Raw genomic sequence first — 5,551 nt, 5'->3', positions numbered from 1 at the left:
GGCTGTTGGGGGAGACCAGGCCGGTGGGGGGGGAGCCAGTAAGGAGCAACCATGCTGGTGAGGGGGGGTGGGGCAGCTGGGGGCGACCAGGCTGGCAGGCAGAGGTGGTTATGGGTGATCAGGCTGGCAGGGTGGCCAGTAGGGGCGATCAGGCAGGCAGGCAGGTGAGCAGTTAGGAGCTAGTGGTCCTGGATTGTGAGAGGGATGTCTGACTGCCCTGAGGGGCCTTGGATTGGAGAGGGTGCAGGCTGGGCTGAGGGGATGCCCCCACCACCCATGCACAAATTTCATGCACCAGGCCTCTAGTATTTCAATAATGAGTATGATAGATCTTGACTCAAGGACTCTATTACTTTCCTTAAAGAGGCCCACATGTGCTCTGGTGTCATGTCATAATCAATCTAAAGCTGGAAAAGGACCCTTCTGCTTGAAAATTATGAAAAAGGAGTAAAAAATGAGCCTATTGGTTATCATATTTAAAGTTCCATTTGCTATAAACTGTAGTTCTTATGTAATACACTCCTGACTAATGGTCAGTATTATCAGAATGACAAAGTCTTACATAGCTTAGTAGTTTTACATTTTGAAAAACATTAATTTATCACATCCTTTTAATAATATGCCAAGCTTTAAGGTGGTTTATATTTTCTCTGTTTACAATTTAACTAGAGGCCCGGTGCATAAAAATTTGTGCACTCGACGGGGAGGGGAGGAGTCCCTCAGCCCAGCCTGTGCCCTCTCGCAGTCTGGGACCCCTCGGGAGATAAGGACCTGCTGGCTTAGGCCTGCTCCCGGGTGGCAGAGGGCAGGCCCAATCCCTAGGTGCAGCCCCTGGTCGGGGCCGATTGGGGAATTGGGGCACCGCCCCCTGTCATGCACAGAGCAGGGCAGATCGGGAGGTTGCGATGCCACCCTCAGTCATGCTCAGGGTAGGGCCTATTGGGGGGTTGGGGCACTGCCCCCTGTCACACTCAAGGCAGGGTCAATGGGGAGGTTATGGCTCTACCCTGTCACACACAGAGCAGGGCTTGTGGTGGTGGTGGGGTGGGGGGTTCAGGCGCCGCACCCTGTCACACACAAAGCAGAGCCGATCAGGGGGTTGGGGCGCCTTCCCCTGTCATGAAGAGAGCAGGGCGGATAGGGAGGTTGTGGCCCCACCCCCTGTCACACACACAAGAGCTGCAGGGCGATCAGGGGGTTTGGGCGCTGCCCCCTGTCACGCTGATCCCAGTGCTGGGAGGCATATTACCCTTTTACTACGTAGGATAGAGCCCTGGTGCACGGGTCGGGGCCAGCTGGTTTGCCCTGAAGGGTGTCCTGGATCAGGGTCGGGGTCCCCGCTGGGGTGCCTGGCCAGCCTGGGTGAGGGGCTGAGGGCTGCTTTCAGGCTGGCGGGGGCCCGGAGAGCCCCTTCCCCCCTTTTTTTCTTTTTTCTTTTTTTATTCTGGGCCAGCTTTAGCTCTGGCTCCAGCTCTGAGGCCTCTGCTGCTGAAAGTAGGTATCTGGTTTGTTTCGGTTCTATAATCGAAACTCTGTATCAACTCCAGCTCTGAGATCCCGGCTGGCTGAAAGCTGGTTTCTGGGATTTTGTTTAGCTTCTACATTTGTTACAATGTTTCAAACTGCAAGCTCAGAGGTCGGCAAGGCAGGCAGGGAACGTTGGCTTCCTCCGTCACTGAAGCAAGCAAGCCTCATGTTTGCTTCCAGCTGCCTGGCTGCCGGCCGCCATCTTGGCTGGCAGTTAATTTGCATATCGCCCTGATTAGCCAATGGAAGGGTAGTGGATGTGTACTAATTACCATGTTTCTCTTTTATTAGATAGGATAAGATTATATGGATTAGAGGTAAAATTTTCTTTGGCCATCAGCTTATAATTTTAACTGAGGAAATGCTATGCAATTAAAATATTAAAAGCAAGCTTAAGATTTCTGATAACAACTAGATTCTGTTAAATGATTTTATTTGTTTTAGACTATATAAAACAACTTAAGAAAATATACTGAATTAGAATGAGCTATGCTGAAATAGCATATTCACTAAATAATTTAGATAAAATGAGGCAAGTGTCGAGGAGGTTGGAAGGAATGCAATTTTCTTTGCTCCAGCTATAAACATGAAGACTTTTAATTTTGTAGGAAGACATTAAATACTCTGGCCATTCAACTTGTATATCCTTTAGCCTATTTAGTAGAAAAAATTCTAAGTAAATATGTGATTTAATTTGTGATGCTGAGAAACAGAGATTAAAAATAGCAATAAAAGTCACATAATGAAATAAGAATACTAAAAAAATCCAGGGGTTTTACTGTGGCTCATTATTCATCCAATTTCTGGCAGTCTTCATGATTACAAATCACTTGATTGACTAACTAGACATTCTCAAAGAGAATTATGAATCATGTTCATTTTTCCTGGTTGATAGTTGGCACATGCTGTAACTTATATTTTGTGATATATCAAATTCTTACAACAGTAATAAGAGATATAATCAAGTCTTTATTTCAGAAAACTAAATTGCCTCTTCAAAAAATGAAATGTAGTTGCTAACATTTTAACAACACAATGTAATTCCTGCCTTTGTATTCCAGAGCAGAATTCACAATGATGATGTCATTTTTCACATTCAAAAAATCTTTAGAATAATTTACCATCAGGTATAAAACTCATACTTATATCAGTTCTATAATCTCCTTGAGAATTTGCCTGAGTCAATGTTGCAAGAACAGTTAGTATTTAAAAAATGCATGAAGGAGGAATTGTACATACTTAACATTTTCTTTTAAAGGAAATGCAGTTTTCTCTAAATACCTAATTTGTAAAGAGGCCATGATGCTGCCAACTTAAAAATGTGGAGCACTTTAATGGTAATTAGTAGAGAGGGTCTCTTTCTGAGTAGGGAGAAGAGTCTATAGTGCCTGGAATCTTTCCATTGGTAAAACTGAATCCAGGGGGTCAATTCTGCTTTGAAATGTATTCTGTTCTCTTTTGACTTAATAAGAATTCTTCATGTATAACTACACTGGCAGTTGAGTAGCAGAAAATTCTTATAGTACAGCTGCATTTTCTTTAATCCCATCCACCCAAGCAATTGAAAATAAAGTGAGTGCTTTTTAATGTGATATACTCAACATTTGAGAATCTTGAAAAAAATTCAGTTATTACCTTAGTAAAAGTGAGGTCCCTTCGTTGAAAATTCTCAGGCATGGGAATGTAGGGCCCCAGTTGTGTAACAGAGTTATTATGAGATCCTCTTACTAATAATAGAATTGCATATGATAAAGTAATTCTGTGTTTCCAACAAAGGCAAAATCATCAAAGTTAAGGGAAAATTTGTATATATAAGGATCACAGAATTGTGCTGTTATACTTTCTAGTCCTATGTAAAGCAGAGTAATTAGTATGTCAATGTTCCCGTGCTTTCTAACTTAGTTTCTTTAATAAATAAGATTTATTTATATTATAGCTAAAAATTGTTTTGTTGCTATTCCATTGTCTTTAAAAATGTTATATAAGAAAAAAAAGATGGCGGCTGGCTGGATGGAGGTGAGGGATAGGAAGTGAGTGAGTGAGGGGATGAAAGGAGAGTGTGTGGATGTGTGTGTGTGAGTGAGTGACAGTTAAATCCGGCAGGAGCTGCAGAGGCTGACAGACCAGGCTCTCTTGGACAAGGAGAGACTACCACTGCTGTGGGCACTCCCCGGACTGCGGGACTTGGGCACAGAGCCCATGCCATCTTGAAGGGGAGAGTGGCCTCTTCTAGAAACTCATCAGCACCACCACCCAGACAGATCTTGGACACTGCCCGTAACCCGGCAGCCACTCCAACCAAAATCCTGCTGCCCCACCCGCAGACCCACGGACCCTGGAACTTCCACCTCCAAGGGTACACCGCTCCCCACAGCAGTAAGTGCAACTTCCCCCCTTCCCAGTGGCAGAACTCCGGACGTCACATTCACATGTTTCCAACATTCGCACGTTTCCAGCGTGCAGACTTCCAGGGCACACCACTCCATAGGCAGCTCTTGGATGCTGTTGTAAACCCCTGCTGGGTGTGATTTTGAACAGACAAGGGCGTGCTGCCCTGCAGTAGAAATTCTGAATTCCCTCTTCCTGAATAACTGCCCACAGACAACCCAGCTATGCATCTTTAGCACCAGGGCCCCTCAGAGTGCGTCAGAGCACTGCACCGGCTAACTCACTGCCACAGTCGTGCATTTCCAAGGAGCAGGCACCCAGAGCTCATCCATGACAGCGCTCGTGGGAGTTGCTGTGAGCCCCCACTAGGTGCGATCTTGGACAAATAGGGACACACTCCCCCAACAGTAGAAATTCTGAATTCACTCACCCTGGATAACTTCCCACAGATGCTTCAATTATGTGGCTTCAGTGCCAGGGCCCTTCAGAGTGCTTCAGTAAGCCAAGCTGGCAAACGCACCACTGGTGCCCCTGTGAGGGGCCACTGGGAGCATGTGCCTATCAACCACAGGTGCAGCAGAAAAAACTGAGTCTGCCCACTCCACAGCTGCAGAACTCTGGATACTACAGTTGCACGCTCTTTCAGTGCCACTGTGAGTCTCCGCTGGGCACGCACAACTTCCACCAAGGGCATAAGACAGCAAAAATTGGGACACTGCCCTCCATGGCTGCTGCTGACTTCTAGACACCGCAGTTGTGCATTTCTAACTCATAGGCATACATCAAGGGAACCCAAATAGCTCAAGTAGGGAGCTACACTAGATTACCAAGCCCAGGAGACCTGAGATATCACACCAGTAGCACCATTCCCAAAAGAGCCTAGGTAGCAAAGCAATTGGATCTACAATTACAGCAAAACATGGGAAGACAAAAAAGCAATCCCCAAAGGAAAGAAAAAAAAGATCACCAGAGAGGGAGTTAAATGAAACTGAGGCTAGCAACATATCAGAGAAATAATTCAGAGTAATGGTTATAAGGATGCTCAAATGGCTGGATAACAAATACACACAACTCAATGACAAATACATAATAAGAAGCTGAATGAGAATGTCACCAACATGAAAAGGAACCAAGAGGAGATGAAGAATGACATAGTTGCAATAAAGAACACAATGGAAGGCTTAACAGTAGACTACAAGACGCTGAGGACTGCATCAGCAAATTAGAAGACAGGGTAGGAAAAAGCACACAAACACAGCAGCAACTGGAAAGAAGACTTAAAAAGCAAGAGGAGAGCCTAAGGGAGCTTTGGGACAACACAAAATGAAACAATATTCGCATCATAGGAATACCAGGAGGAGAGGAAGAGAAGCAAGGAATAGAAAACCTGTTTGAAGAAATAATGACAGGAAACTTCCCTGATATTGGAAAGAAAAAAGATATGCAAGTCCAAGAAGCACATAGAGTCCCAAACAAGACGAACCCCAAAAGACTGACACTAAGACACATCATAATTAAATTGGCAAATGTAAAAGACAAAGTAAGAATTTTAAAGGCTGCCAGAGAGAGAGAGACAGAAAGTTACTTACAAGACCTCTCCTATTAGAATATCAACTTATTTCTCAATAGAAACATA

At 44.7% G+C, this 5,551-nt stretch overlaps 1 long non-coding RNA gene across 1 annotated transcript in view; it reads left to right on the top strand.

The window, feature by feature from the left end:
• The window catches only part of LOC102767080, a 106,161-nt gene that overhangs the window by 17,491 nt on the left and 83,119 nt on the right, over positions 1-5,551 (top strand). The window lies entirely within an intron of this gene.

The sequence above is a fragment of the Myotis davidii genome, unplaced genomic scaffold (genome assembly GCF_000327345.1).
Source record: "Myotis davidii unplaced genomic scaffold, ASM32734v1 scaffold44, whole genome shotgun sequence".
In the NCBI taxonomy this organism is placed as follows: Eukaryota; Metazoa; Chordata; class Mammalia; order Chiroptera; family Vespertilionidae; genus Myotis; species Myotis davidii.
The sequence above is the reverse complement of the archived record's forward strand: the minus strand, read 5'-3'. Positions and strand labels throughout refer to the sequence as shown.